Source organism: Condylostylus longicornis, unplaced genomic scaffold (genome assembly GCF_029603195.1).
Source record: "Condylostylus longicornis isolate FDR11 unplaced genomic scaffold, ASM2960319v2 ptg000039l, whole genome shotgun sequence".
In the NCBI taxonomy this organism is placed as follows: domain Eukaryota; kingdom Metazoa; phylum Arthropoda; class Insecta; order Diptera; family Dolichopodidae; genus Condylostylus; species Condylostylus longicornis.
The window spans coordinates 1,457,546-1,474,802 of NW_026578008.1; the positions used below are offsets into that span (position 1 = coordinate 1,457,546).

General features: G+C 21.6%; 1 long non-coding RNA gene across 3 annotated transcripts in view; it reads right to left on the minus strand.

The window, feature by feature from the left end:
- Positions 1–17,257, minus strand: part of LOC129609471 (uncharacterized) — a 32,863-nt gene that overhangs the window by 15,282 nt on the left and 324 nt on the right. For 2 of the 3 annotated variants that reach the window (XR_008697020.1, XR_008697019.1), the window contains exon 2: positions 13,462–13,571. This is a non-coding gene — a long non-coding RNA (uncharacterized LOC129609471). Of the gene's footprint in view, positions 1–13,461; positions 13,572–13,870; positions 14,013–17,257 lie in introns of those variants that run through there. The other variant, XR_008697018.1, reaches the window with a different exon arrangement.

A 17,257-nucleotide genomic window follows, 5' to 3' on the forward strand; every position in this document is an offset into this window, starting at 1 on the left:
AGTAATCTAAAGTCACACAAATTGTAAAATTGGTAATTTTCAATTATTAACGGGAATGTAAACATTTTTACTGTATATTCATTTTCATTACTGCAGAAAATGATTATGGTTTACAATGTGTTTACATTTTTGCGGTAATTTGTTATAATTTTCGCCTTGAACGTTCATTTTGCATCTATATATAGCAATTTTATTCAACTCTTATTCTTCTTATAATGTAAACTTCACGTAGAACAAACGGAAATTATTTTGTTTCGTACATATTTTTTTTAGACATTTGTTTTAGAAAAATGCAAATAGGTGGTAAAATTCCAAACTCAGTTACTCTATTTTGGGAAGTAACAAGTTCAGTCGAAATTTTTAAGATTCTTATATAATAATTTGAGAGAATTCATAGATTTAAACAGAAAAATCTAAGCACGATTCCTGCTTTTAAAAATATATGATCCAAATTAAGAAAAAAAAATTGGGACTATATTTGAAAAATCACAGTATTTTTCATATTAAAGGGAAATGTTGGGTGAATTTAACAGGTTTAACTCAATTGAGAATAAAATGAGAAATTTTAATTAAAATAATTGAGAAAATTTTAATTTTATAAGTAAATGAAAAAGTGAGATAAAAGAGTCAATCTCTTCTTCAATTACCGAAAATGTTATTTTGTACAATTGTTACACTTTAGAAATAGACGTGCAATAAATATATAAAATTATAAATGAGAGAAATTTATTAATTAATTTAATTTTAAAATATCAAAGGAAATTTAAATTGTTTATACTTAAATTTTCGAACTGAATATGTACATGCATATATGTGTGTATATAATTAATATTGTTCGATATTATTGAATTCGGTAAAATTTAAAAAAAAAATACATTAAAAATATAAAATTAATTATATTAATAAATAACCTACGTATATTTCTTAATTAAAAATTAAAAACGAAAAATACAATATCTTTAATTTAATTATTTTATATATATAAAATTTTTTCAATTCTTAATTTAATTACAAATTCGAATTCTTCGTATATTAAAACTTTACTAAAATATTTCCTAAATTATGAATTAAAACATCATTAACATTATCAACAACTTTTTAGGTAATTTAATGGAAAAATACTTTTTTCCCCTTGGACAATTTGTTATTTAAAATAATATTATCATTGCCATATCGCTTATAATTAGTATGTCAATGAAAATGTGATGGCGTAACTTTTGAACTAAAATGCTGAAGCTAAATTTCATTCTGATTTAAACAAATTGTGTTTTTAATTCTAAATCATATAATTTTTGACTAAATTAAGTATATGTATTTTATTATATAATATTGTATAAAATTATTATAAATTTGCGTTTGACAGAAGAAATATTAACTCATCATTTTTTTTTTTTTTTGTAAAGAAAAAATCAAGTTTTACTAGAATAGCTTTTGCATGCGTGTTAAAAAAATAACACAATATTTTCTTATTTATTTTTTATTTCAATAATTATTAAAATTAATAAGTGTGGGCTGTCTATATAATATGTTGAAATCTTTTATTGCATATATACAGCTAACTGGAACTCATAATTTTAACAGATACGAGTATATATGCAATAAAATTCAAATGAAATCGAATCGGTGTGCTAATTAAGTATAAAACTTAAATATGAGTTTATATAAAAAATTTACGATATTTACGATAAAAACATGTCATTCTTTGCATTAATTTACACAAAATGTTAAAAATCAATTCCTGATATATTATGACAATTTTTAATGATTACCAAACGCCTGTTTTCTATTAAAATGTTTTCAATAATTTCAATAATTTTTAATAATTTACCAGTCAAAAGTTGATCTTTAAACCACCAACTTATATGCATATTGATCGAAATATTTGTTTGACACGATCATTTAATAAAATCAATCGTATATAATAGTCACATATTATAAAACAATACTGTTATAATAGTAATCGATATACATTATAACATTTGATTAATGCATTGTATACAAATAAACATTGTGTTGCATTCCACGAATTTCATTAAAATGTATGGTAGTGATCACCTTCAACTCACCGCTTTTTTTTTATAAAATTTATAAGTATATGAAATGTAGTAAAATTAATTTTAATAAATAAAATTTTAAAATCAATATAATGAAAATTTATTTCATAATATGCAAATTATATAAAATCAAAATTATAAGGAAAAGACACAAAGAGATTTTGATTTGGTGTGGGTTAAGTTGGTGTGTTCATTGAATTAATATTAAAAATTATGAAGATTTAATAATAAATATTTAAATCGTACAATTTTTAATTTATAATTATTTAATGCACAAATTTATTTGTTTGTAATTGTATTTTGTATAGTTTATTTTTAAATATATTGCATAATTACTCACATATATAAAAATTTTATAATTGTATAAAATCGCCTATATATAATTTGCAAAAATATTTTTAATTTGACTGTTATGCTTTACATGCATAAGTGAAAACAATAAGAGCAAGCTATTTTATACAATTATAGTGAAAAGTATAAGAGCATGCATTTAGATTATAAATTTCAGAATTATTGAGAAAATCATTCAGAGTTTGTACATTTTAATTTAGGGCGCCAAGCTAATTCACTAAATTTTTTTGAAAATATGAACAAATAAAATTAAATTTTAATTTTTAACCCTTACTAGTAGACTTAGAATTAGATTGTCTTTAGATTGTCTTCTTTAAAATCCCTTATAAAAAACTTTTTCTCTATAGGTCCAGGGGGGGGGAGGGACATCTAACTATCTGCTTATATTGTCTTAAGCATACGTGAACGTATAAAATTTTGATTTTCTCTTGTATTCTTACATTGAAATTCAAATATTAAATTATTTTCAATTTACTTTCCTATGGTTTAGTAATTAAAATATTTAAATATTATTGTCTATATGTTTCAATATTTCTAATTCTAATTAGTATTCATAGTTCATATTAAAGAAATAATTAGTAAGTATATTAATTAATAAATTATTGTGATTTTAAAACGGCAGACAATACCAATAAATTCATAATTTTAAAATGTTAAAGAACAAGTACATTACAATAATGTGTTTGAAAATAATCTGAGAATCTAAATAAAAATAAATTGTATTGGGATGATCTAAATATTTGTAGTTACTAACATATGAAACTAGTTGTGATTTTTGTATACCGTCACAAATAATAATTATATATTTTGTGTTAAAATCTGCTCATATGTGTAAATATTTAATTAAATTTCAATAATTAAATAAGGGATATGCTTGTTAAGACCACCAGTTGAGTAGAAAACAAAACATGTGTCAATATAAAAACAAGAGATATTAGTTGGGACCACCGGTTGAGTAGAAATAAACACATGTAAATATTAAGTAATATTAACTATTCTATCTCTAAATTCTAAAATTTAACAATAATCTCTAAATTTTAAAATTAAATATAACAATAACCTCTTCATAATTAGAAGAATTATTTAAAAATTTCCGCTTTTTTTCAATATTGAATATTAATTACGATTTATTTTACAAAATTTAATAACTAAATAATTGGGTCTTCGACATTATAACAAAACTTTTAATTTATTATGAGTATAACAAATAAATTATTTTAAAAGAATATATAAAAGTATACTCTAATAATAAAAAATCTGGTCAAAAAATTTTTCTCTTAAAAGAAAATTTAATTTTTATTCTAATTTTTTAAAATTCAAAAAAAAAAAAAAAACATTTTATAATTTAGATATTTTTATTGTGCGTTTAATGGTATAAGCATTTCCGTAGCACAATTTAAAAAAAAAAATTAAAATAAAAAAAAATAACATTTTTTTTTACAAAATAAAGAACAACTTTGTATTTTTAGCACTTTTCTAAAAAAAAATTTTTGAAAAAAAGTGCTAATTAGTTTCATTCTGTCCGCCCGTCCGTCCATCCGTACATGTTTACAAAACTTCTACACCCTTGAAGATAGAAAACTGAATTTTTATATGTACATAGATCTTTACTAGAAACTTATTTCCGTAGAAGAAAATTTTTACCTAGCCCCCCTCCTCCCTCTAAAAGTTATACCCTCCTAATATTTATTGCAGTGAAACCATAAGCACTTTTCAAATTTTGTAAATGCAAAAATATAATGACTGGCTTTTCTACCGCGGCATACTATATTTGAACTTTAAAAGAACAAAATGGCCATTAAAGTTTACCATTCTCAAAAACCGGTTTTTTCCAAATTTTTGATATTGTTTTTCTTCTAGAGCCCAGATTGTGAAAGTCTAAAATTTTAACAGTTTTTAAACACTAATAAATACTTCACTTCATTAGAAGAAACCGTTTTCATACTTCCACCACCCTCTCAAGTTATCACCTCTCGAAATTTGTAAAATTTGAATTTTTTGCATCCTATATAAACCGCAAGCTTTTTTAAATTTCTATAAATTCACTCACGCAATAACCCTTAAAATCGAGCATTATGTTAACCCCTCTTTATATATATTTTTATTTCATTTCAAAAACTGCATAAATCGTTCATCCTAAATATATGTAATCCTTGAAATAGTTTCGTATATGAATGAAAATAGTTTTATTAGTGTAGTAGGTATACATAGATTGTTTTTAAAAGCAGTATTTTCAATTGTTGATGGGAAAAGTGCTACAATACAAACCATTGGTTTGATCCAATTTTATTTTATTTTATTTTACTTTTTCTTCATAATTTATGATTAGTGTATGAATTTCAGGTTTATTCAATAAATGAATGATTCTTTCAGATCTTTGTTTAAATTATTAAATTTAAAATACACAGAATTTTAACGCAATTAATCTTTGATAATGGCAATAAAACGTAGAAGATTTAAAAATGCTACTCTAACGCAATATGTTTGAATACACTATTTTGCAATCATAAAAGAAATTATATAAGAATTGATAAAATTTAGTTATGATTACATCATTTCGAAATTGTAATTGAATTATATGAATTGGAAATTATTATTTTAATTTATTTTAAGATCGAGATATATGTGTCAAATGCAAAATTAGTGCATTTTCTTATTTTCTTATAAACGCAATATTCGAAAAATTTTAAGGTACATTTACAGTAATTAAATTTAACATAAAATTAATTCTATAATTATTCTTATACCTATTTACATATGTGTATACCGCCTTCTTGTCATTAAATGTAGGTATACCTAAAATTATTTCCTTATTATTTTTAATAAAACCCTGAAATATGATAGTTTTTCTTTGGCGGTGCGATATGACCATTATTATAACAATATATACTAGTAGATAACATTTATAATAATTATTATATTTGTTTATTATATAAGATATTAAATTACAAGAATCACATGAATGCGTCCGTTTTAAACTTTGTTTTTTTATTATTTTTTTTTTTCATTTCATTTCATTTCAATCGTTTCGAAGGTGGACTATAATAAGACTTTTTAATAATGAACGTATTGTACATGTAGCTGCTTATATAAGATTACATATATATGCGGAACAGATTCATGCATAATAGATATGTAAATATATATATATGTATATAGAAGTAAAGTTGTTAAGTATATTTTTGCTTATTTGAATGATCTACATATATGGGAAATAATTATTATTCGTTTTCCTGTGAAGTTTATAATTCGAATACAAAACACATCATTTATTATATTGAATGTACAAAATAATGTTATAACGATAAATACGGTTTTATATGGAATTCCAAAGTATACTAGTAACAGAGTCTCCAAACATCCGATGGTAGTCCGTAAGTATAGTACGATCGAGTAGTAAATATGTAACTGACAGTGAAAGTAAAAACCCTATTTGAACATTGTTTTAAAAAATTTTGATTTCGCACTTCAATATTTCGTAAACTACTTGCGTATACCTATATATATTATGCAGGCTTTAAGATGAGTTCAAAACTCTATTGTATATGTGCCCCATTTCAGAACAACCAGCTTTTCGACCCAATAACTCGACAAAGAACGTAAAACAAGAAATATATTCCTTATTATTTTATGTTCGTCTACATTCTGTTTTGAGTTCACCATTCAGTCTCGAACACTCTGTATACACATATTTAAATAAAAACATATTAGAAAGAAACCAATCAGAAATTATAAGTTTTACTTGCGGTGAATCTAATAATAAAATTTTAAAAATGGAATTTAATTTTGTTTTTATTTTAAAAAATTGTAAGTTTGTGAATCATTATTAAAAGTTAAATGCATAGTTATAGTTCATTTTTCAATTGTTAATTTCGAGCTTTGCATTTAAAATCTAATATAATTTAGCAATATGATAAAGAGTGCCAAAGCGCATCTATAAGGGTTTATACTTTAATAGAATATTAATTTTTCAAATGCAAAGCTATTTAATGTATAGAAATGAAACTCTTTAATTGTATAAAAATTGTATTAAATCTAAATTTTAGTAAAATAGGTAGACACCTACTACATATGTGCACATAATAACAAACACATAGAATTTTTAAACAGTATTTCTCTCTATTTGCATTCATATGTGGTTGCATTTTAAAAATATGTAGGTAATAACTGTTAATGAGGTGAATTGAGTACAAAATGCATAATTGAAATAAAATAAAGTTTCTATATCTATTGCATTTCATACTATTTTAGATTAATCATTCTATTGAATTTATTAAGTACTTTTAAAGAGTAATATACAATATTTTTAATAAGAATTACAAGATTTTTATTGAATTAAAATGTGAATTTGAATATTTTTTGTAAATAACCACTAAGTTCACCGTAAGAAAGAAACATTTTTTGAGTAATTTTGTATTAAATATTAAGTTATAATTTTAGACGCAATTTTCTGGAAAAGAACTAATGGAAAACCTGGAAGGATAACAAAAAACTAATGTTTTGGAAGGATTTTCAATAAACTTTGGAGAATGTGTAATAGAATCTAAAACTATAAATGTCTATTTAAGGTAAATTATGAACATTATAGCAAGTAAAGGCCAATAATCAACCCCTAAATTTATGCAATTTTGAAAAAAATAATTGATTAAGTGTAATATTAATCACTGTAAGTGTATTTTTCGAGTTTAAAACTTTTATACTAAAAGTGTAATTTTATTTTAACACATTTATTTTATTAAATTGTAAAACATAAATTCAATAACCATATTAATTTAGGGACAAATATGACTAAATGCTTTATAAATTCCAATGAACTCTGTGCACTACACAATTTTATCAATATAAAATTTGCTCTACTATTTATAATTAATTTACACTATTTTCAAATTTATTAAAAGAAATTCAGAAATTAATTATTATTTAAGAAAACATACAATTTTACTTAATGCCAAATATTTTTTTATAACAAAAGGTAAAAAAAACAATATTTTTTAATAATAAGGATCTTTTTTATCCATCTACTGTTCTGAAATTAAGATCTCGACCTAAAATGTTAATAAAATAAGAAACAAAGAGGAATATTTTTTTTTTGAATTTGACATGCACCATAATACAAAATTAATGTTTTATAATACAGAAAAATTAAATAAATAATTTAAAAAAATAACAAAAAAAATTAAATAATTATTCAAAAAAATTATAACAGATGCCAAAATCAATAAATGCTTTTAAAGATGAAAGATTTGAAAATTATGTTCTCTATTAAATCATCAAAATATTTTTAACACGATTATGGTTTGCTTTGTCACCACATACACCGAAAAAACCCCTCCGCCATCGTATATAAGAAAATTTGATAATTTTTAATTTAGTTCTATTTTTTTTTAATTTTTTTCTAATATTTTTATTTATTAATATTTTCTTCATCAATTCACAATATAATTGTCAAAAATAATTTTTTAAAAATTATTATCATTATGAAATTACTAAATTGCATTCTATCATAAATTAATTTTGAAAATGGTTTATTTTTGTATATGTGTTTGTAGGAAACAAGAAAATTTTCTATCTTTTTATATACAAATTAATTTATCGAGTCCAATAAATTTATTAAAACTGTAAATTTTTGACTTTTTGACTTTTTTTGAAAGCGTCTTTGTGGAAACGTCATAATATTTTGAATTTCATATGCATATTTACAATAATAAATAATTTTTCTAAAATTAAAACTTTTATTATGTTGATTTTTATATTCTAAAAATATTTTTTTTTTTTACATTTTAAATTTTAAATTTTGAAATAGTAGTCTATATCACAGTTTAGTGAATTTTATATATAGAGTGTTCGGTTTAATGCAATATAAAATAAATTTGACGTAGTACAGCAGCTAATCGAGCGTATTGTTAAACAATTTTCTTCAAACATTTATTTCAAATTCTATAATGAAAAGTATAAGATTTAGCAGAGTTTCATTTCAAGAAAATCGGCTGATTATTTCTCTTACAAAAAATTTTAAATGCCAACCTCAAAGAAAGCTTTTTCGTAAATTTCATGAACATCGGTTAAATTGAACTTAAGATACTGATCTGCACAGATAAACTGATTAACAAAAGGTCAAATTTGATCAAATTTGATTTTAATTAGAGAAAATTGGAATAAACTAAATTCACGTATATTACATTTGTTGGACTCATTCTAGTAAGTGTAACTATTAACAATAATGTAATATATACATAATATATTATGTGATATTTAATTTGCATACTTTTAGGATGCTCATGATATTTTTTCAATTTTTTTTTTGTAAAAAAATCATTTATTAACACTTAAACTAGGACAAAACCCACTAAAAGAGAACCCTTATGATTTATGATAGTCGAAATTTATAATGTTTTGCAACCATTTTAGGGCCAAAGAAGTTCTAAAAATAAAACTTTAATAAACAAATCGCCAAAATTTCGGAGAAGCATTTTTTAAATATTTGATAAAAGTTTTGAATAAATATTTTTTTGATTTGTTAAAATCAATAACTACAATTGTAATCTGTGGCGATGAGACCGCCTTGCACATTCTCTGCGACTGTCCGGCACTGGCTGTTCGGCGCCGCAATTGTCTTGGACATGGGTCCCTAAGTGTTCGGGAACTGTTGTCCAACTCCCTTAGGGATATCTCCGGCTTTGTGATTGGGACGGGGATATTATAGACGGGGGAGTGGGGTAGCTTCAATAAGTCAAAAATGGCTGCGGTGGCTTGGGGGGATGCTCCTGTCCCACTCGGATCCCTTGGAATCTACAATCTACAATCTGTGGCGAAACCCATTTGTATAAAAAACAACAAAATATTAAAATTTTTATAATTTTGTCGTTTAATACAAACAATAATTTTTAACAATTTATTACAGTAATTACAAATAATATGTAAATATACTTGCGCGTGAACATAATTATGGATATATATATATATATATATATATATATGTAATTATTATTATATTATTATTTTAAATTGTAAAATTTTCTTATTCAACTTTTTAATAATAAAAAAAAAATTTCGACAGAAACACCAAATATTTTTTTTTAAATTAATTTTAATTATTTAAAATAATCACAACATTTTAGCTCTTAAATATTTTTTATTTATAGAATATAAGAAAAAAATAAAAACAAATATACAAAATAGTTTCTTCTTAAGATGTTATTAAAATAATAAATAAATAAATTAAAATAAACGCACGAAAAATACTTTATTTTATAAGAATGTATTTAAAATTTAAAATAGTTGTTGTTATTTGTTAAATATTTAAATTTATTCTATAGCAAATTTATTTAAGATTTTTATGTTAATTTTCTTGTTATATATGTATATATGTGTATATTGGGGAAATAAAATATGAGAACAATGAACTCTAGAATCACTGTATGTAAATATATTAAGAGTATATTTGGAAAATTTTATTGAAATTATAAAATATTTTTAATATTCTTAGATATCAAATGTAATCATTTTTATTATAGGTACTTAATAAAAAAAAGCATAAAATTTAATTAGTTTTATAGCTCGTTTTTTGTTATATACACCATATTTTATATTAATTAAATTAATAACCAATAAATTAATAATATATGAATAAATAAATAAATAAATATTATTGAATATTTTGCTTTTTAAATATTACGAAAATTTATATCAAAAATTTTGTTAATATTATGAATTTTAAATGAAAATTCAAAACTAAATCATAACACTAACATTTCACTAATAAATTGTAATTCCAAAAATAATTCCATCACTTCGAATTTTGCGAAGTTATTTTCGTAGAATTAAGAATTGATTTGTTCCCTTTAAAGGAATATATCGCACTTTATCCACTTTATTATGTAAAATCATGAAATATGAAAATATTGCCGGATGTACTTTGTAATGAGACACTATTTTATATTAAAAATCTGTTATACTCGAGTAAAACCTAATTTGCTTGAACTATCGGAAAAAATGTGCGTTAATAGTATTTCATATAAATAGATTAGTATATGACTTGTAGTGTTCTACTATTCACTGAGTGTCTTATACGTTAAGAGTTTTATATGCTCTTAAATGGAAGTGTTATAATTAAATGGACCTGATATTTACTAGAGATTTAAATTAATTGTATTATATGTAAGTTAAGCAATAAAGATACTCGTAATTTATTAAAAAATTTATATGATGAATGAATGCTTCCAATTTTTTGAAAAATTTTTACTAAATGTGGTGTATTATAATTATATAATTTTTTTTTTGTGTATTACTCGTAAACATAAAAAATATTTTTTATTCTAATTATTAATCCACTATAATTAGAGCTAGGTTATTATTCAAATAATTAATTTCTATATTAATGTATGTATATGTAGGTCAAAATATACTTTAACAAATGCGCTGTAGAGAAAAAACAAACTTTTTGTATACAAAAAAAAATTATTATATCCAGTTTCATCACAAATATTTTGAAAATATTTAATAGCATTTTAACTATATGTATATTTGTATGATATTATTAAATATTCATATATACAAAGTATACATAAATATTAAATGAACAAAATGGTGATTTTCATAATAATATTTTATAATAATAATTATTTATAGAATTTAATATTTTTGTATGTACGAGTACATCTGTATAACGGTTTACTAAATTATAACAAAAATATATTTAAGCATATTTTTATAAAATAGAATTTTTTAAATTTATTATCGCATATAATACAAATGAAAAAAAATTTAGTTTCCTTACAATATTTTTGTGAATATTCATGAATTTATTAAATTTTGACAGTCTTATGTCAAATTGTTTAGCTGAGCAATCTTATGTCAAATAATGTTTAAACATATTTCACTTTTATCAGACTGGTTTTAATCGCAAGGTTTTCTGTTTTTTTTTTGTAAACATTACCTTATTAATATTATAATTAAACATTATAGAGCATTAACACCTGTTACGATATATCATAACAGATATCAAATTTGGAACAGAATTTATGAATATAAATTTAAAAATTCGATCTGTTTTCAAGTTTTTGTTAAAAAATACAATTAATTTTATTCAATTTTCAAGTGCAAAATTTTTTATGGCAAATCAAAGAGACTGTTATTACTTTCATACAGTAGATGTTGCATCTACTGTAAGAAAGTAGTAAGGTATTGTGCTCAAAAAATCTCGAACAAGCAGTTTTTATAATCAACTACAGTAGTATATCATAAGTAGAATTCGTTTAATCATAATAAAAATTCCTTTTAGATGAAGATTTTAATTAAAAGAATTTTAACAATTTAATTGAAAAACATACTGTTTCATTGTGAATTATTTCAGACTGCCCTCGCTATCAATTTCGTAAATTAACATTTTTAATTATAAATATCTTTCAATAATATAAACAGCTGCATCTCATAATAGAAAACGATTATCGTAAAAAAAATTAGTAGCTAAAATTAAACTTTTAAAAAATATGATCTTGTTATTTAATAGGTTATAGCTATTACTTATTTTAACTTCAAATCATAATTTAATGATAGCTGATGTTAGAATTTTTTCACATTCCCCCATATAAAAGCAAAGAGAAAACTTCATAAATATCAAAAGAATTACATATAAATTGTATTTAATAACAATTCATTTGCATACAGTCACATCTAAATAACCTAACTACTTATTTCTATATGAATTTCTCTATATCTATAGATATAGATATAGATACTCTTAACAATAATATTATGCACATTAAAAATTTAAAACAAATAATTTATTTCCTAAAACAAAAGAATAAAAATGGCAAAACAAAAAACAAGAAACAAGACAAAACAAATTTTACATATATAATTACATATGTTTGTACATGTGTTGCTGATGCCCCCTATTTTCTAATTGTAAATCAGATGATTCACAGAAATTCATCGTAGACTCGTATTCGTGTAGAGAAGAGAAACAAGAAATAACAAAAAATTATAATGAAAACAAAGAAAAAACTAAAAAACAAAAACAGAAAAAATTATTTATAAGAGAGCTTTTAAATTTTAGAAAAAAAAAACAAACAAAAAATTTATATTTTTAATTTTCTATTTTCAAAAAGAAAATTTCACTTGTAGTTGTAGTAGTAGATTAACGCGATTGCACAAAATATTCTTTTACAAAATTATTTCAAAATAATCTCATATATTCTAAAATGGGAAATTTTCTAATTTAATTTAAAAAAAAAAGAAAATTTTAAATTTTCGGAAATATTGAAACAAAAATAAGACATGAACTTTAAATAAATAATTAATTTATTGAAAGAAGGGAAATTTAAAATTAGATCAGGTGACAAGCCGTTGATTCGCACAATATTAAAAAACACATTCACAATATACCAATCAAAATTATAGTGATTGTAGTTAATAAACGAGTAGGGATTTGAATTAAATTTGAATTTTAAAACAAAAATTACAAAATTTTGCAGCTCTATTTTGCTCTAACTACTGTACTATTCTAGTACTATTTTGCTCTAACACCCTTATAATGTTATTGAATAGTACAAGTAGTATGTTTAATATAAATATAATAACTCTCCGCAACAATACATTCTTAATCAAATCCAGCTATACATTCCAATTAATGTACGTTCTATCATATTTGCATATAAACTTTACTAAACATGTTTTAATATTTTACTTTTTTTAGCTCCGAAATTCTCATTTTAGCCAACTTTTTCTCGAAAATTTAAGGTCAGATATTATTACCAATAATGGTAACTCTGTATTGCGCGACTCCGAAGTTATTATCATTTATTTATATGAAGAAAAAAACTGGAATCAAATTTTTTCACCAGACTGTAGATTAAAATCGAGTATATGCGTCCGGGCCCTCCCACCGTACTTATACGATTTATTGCTGAAAATTGATCTGATATCATCTCTGAAATTATTTGATAACGTATGCGAAACACTCTGTTTTTAAATTTCGAAATTAACACTAGTTACTCTGAGAGTTATGCGATAATGAAAATATTCATAATTTTATTGATAATTCAAACATACATACCTGGCGGATTAACACTTCCTTTCGGTTTTACAGTATTCTTTACAGTATATTGTCGTCGTTTTTTTTTTCTCAAATTTCTTTGATTCCTTTTTGTTTTATTTTATTTTCTTCTATATAAATTTTAACCGGAAATTGTAAAAAAAAAATATTGCGTTTTCAAACTATATATAAACAAAAACGCATATATACGGCAACATATGTTTGTTTGCATATGTGTAGGTATTATATTTTCATGTATGACATATGTATATTTATTTTAAAAAAATGTGTACGTGTGTGTGTTTGAAATTTATATGTTTGAATATATTATGAATTTTGATAGAAAATTTTTGTATTTTTATTTGTATTTGTTATAAATATAAATTAAAAAAAAAAAATACTGGGTAATAATTTTAAAAATTTTTTTTACTATTTTTATAATAATGCGTTTCAATTCTTTTATTTTTTTATCAATTTAATGATGCATAAATTTTATTTAATTTATGTTTATAATTTTTCGATGTTCGTATTGCGATTTTATTTCTTAGAATTTTTAAATATATTAATGAATAAAATTTATTTTAAGTATTTTTTAATTATATTTTTATTAATTTTTTTTTTATTTAATAAATTAATATTAATGAAAACCTTAAATTAAAAAATAGTTGTATTAGACTTAAAATGTGTATATTAATTATTGTTATAAATATATTTAAATCTTTAATTAGAAAAAAAACTAATATTTTCAGCTAATTTTTGTATATATGTATATAATTTAGTTTATTTAAAAATTATAATTTTAAAGGAAATTCAAAAAATATATATAAATAATTGTATATAATTCGCATATACTCGTATATACAGTTATTCTTTCATTATTTATATATAAATTTTCAAAAATTATTTTTAATTTTATATTATAAGAGTAAATAAAAGGAAATTAAAAATTTCACACTAATACGAGTACATACACATATATAATGCATGTATTAAAAAATATTTTTTAATAAACAAAACAAAAATTTCCTTTTCAAAAAATTTTGTTCGAAAATTTTCATTATCCGAGTATACGAATACAAAATTTGATATAAAAATTGAAAATTTGCATGTGTATTTGTATTATAATGATTATATTTTCAAAAAATATTTATATATTATAAGAAACAGTGTGTTACAGAATGCATTTTAATGACAATTAAATTTTCCATATTATACATAATATTGTACGTCAATTTATTTATATAGTTGTAGTAGATATAACAACAGATGTCACTAATGTAAATTAAGTAATTATATTTACGTATGTACAGAGAAAAAAAAATTTATAATATTAAAAAATAATTTTCGTAAAACTGTTAAGAACGAAAGCGCGACAATGTAAAATACATACGTATGAAAATAATTCTATTGATAATGAGACCAAACCGCTTAAATTAAGTCTAGTAACTAGATCGAAGTAAGGTAAACAATACTTGAATTTATGTGCACGAATCTATAATAAAAAAAAATATGGGTTCAATTCTGTCTATTCTAAGGCACTCGAAAATTTTGATGGGATAAATTAATTCTTAAAAAAAAACATTATTTAATTTCAGAAAAAAAATTATTAAATTTTGATAAATATTATTAAAGTAGATAATTTCTTAAACGAGAAATATTTTTTTTAATAAAATAATAAAAACTTAATTTACTCGGCAATACCAGATTTTGACTTAAGCAGTTGTAGTTTAATAATCGCCACTTATTAAATGTTATCAATTGCCACTTATTAAAATCTTAAAACGTTTTAGCTTTTGACACTTATTAAATGTTAAACACTCTTTAATTTTTAAATGTCACTGCACTACAATGTGAGTAAAAAACAATACAATAATTAATTTATAAAAATTATGATGACGTCTAAAAAACATCTGAATATGTGATGTCAACAAAATTGGACAGACCCAATGCTATTAATATTTTTTATTAATCTTTTTATATATAACAGTACATATATATGCCTATACATATTTGTTGACATGTACTTGTATATATATTATTTCAGTTAGAATCGAGAATCGTTTTAATTTTCATAATTTAAAATTGTTTTTTTTTTTTTGCTAATTTTGCATTCATTTTCTCTCAGTGTATTTAATAATTATTATTAAATAATAATAAAATTAAAAATAAATTTTAATGTATTTATTATTAAATTGCTGAATGGAAATTAAATTAATAATTTTTTATTATTTTATGTTCCCAAATAATAAATTTATTCAATTTTATTTTATTACTCGTATTACAAATTATTTAGATTGTTAAAAAATTAATTATTTTATATATTTACTAATTTATTTTATTTTAATAATTTCGTGTGTATTTACTTATTCGGGTAATAAATTTTATTAAAATTCAACTTAAATTTCTTTATTCAAAATTTATATAAGTAAGTAATATTAACTATATATAAATGGTTGCATCATAAAAAAAATTACATCATATAAGTCTGTTATATAAAATCAAAAAAAAATTTTTAATAAAACATCGAATTTGATGAGCAATTTTTCTGACAAATTTTAATAAATTTTTGTTTTTATATCATTTTAGAATTAATTATTATTAAAATTTGAAATATATGTCATATGCGCATTATACACTAAGTATAACAGATATGATTCAGAATAGAAATGAATCAATTTTTTATTTACATAATATATGACCTGTATGCATAAAGAAATGTACATATATTATTTATTTAAGAAGAGAGATAATAAAGAAGATAAATTAATTAATTAATATTTTCTGAAGCAAAACGGAAAAGTTAATTAAAATAGAAAAATATTTAAAGACTAATGTTTATATATAATTATATTTTTAGGAGTAACATTTTTAAATTAACTATGGACATTACATGAAAATTATGAAATAATCAATTCTAAGAATGTAAGTATTACTTAATTATCCAACATAATTTACTATTAAATTTTCCGTTATACTTAATTATCCGATACTCATATGTAGAATTTATTATCCGATACTTATACGAAAATGATATAAAATTTTAATAACTCTTCGAAGGTCGTCGAAAACAATGCAAACTTGTACTTTAACTAACTCTACTTATAATTAAACTTTGACTAATCAGTAATGATATACTTTGTCGCGTAAAACCTTATCCTTGTTGCATGTCCTTCCTGTTTCTATAAGTATATCGCAGTAAATGCGATTTTATTAAAATAGAGAAGCTGTTTGTGTCTTTAGAAAATATTCATATCTTTAAACAATAATTATAGTCCTTTATTGATTAAATGGAGTTATGTCGACCCTGTATATTAATTCTGTTATTTGCTCTTACAATTTTATATATATATATTTCTAAAATTGTGTTTTATAAACGACAAATTCATTTTATAAATATTTTAAATATTTTAGTTATATTTCAAATATTTATTTTAGATCCAAAATGTCCCAAATTTAAATTTTTAATTTACAAACACTTTTTGATTTATATAGGGTAAGAGCATGTATTTTATAATTCCACTTTCTAAATAATTTAATTCTACTATAAATAATTCTAATTTATATATATATATATATAAGTATTTGGATATACTTAGTTTAAGAATTGGAAAAAAAATTTGGCGCCACTCTTTTTCTTATCTCTGAAATCTTGTATTAATTTAAAAAAAAATTTCTATTTTAAAAATAAGAATCCATTCGGTAACACACTGTACACAAATATGACGTTATATTTATATATTATATAGTATATCTTTGTTTATATATTTATTTATTTATTATATCACTGAACATATTATTATACACATAATGTATTATA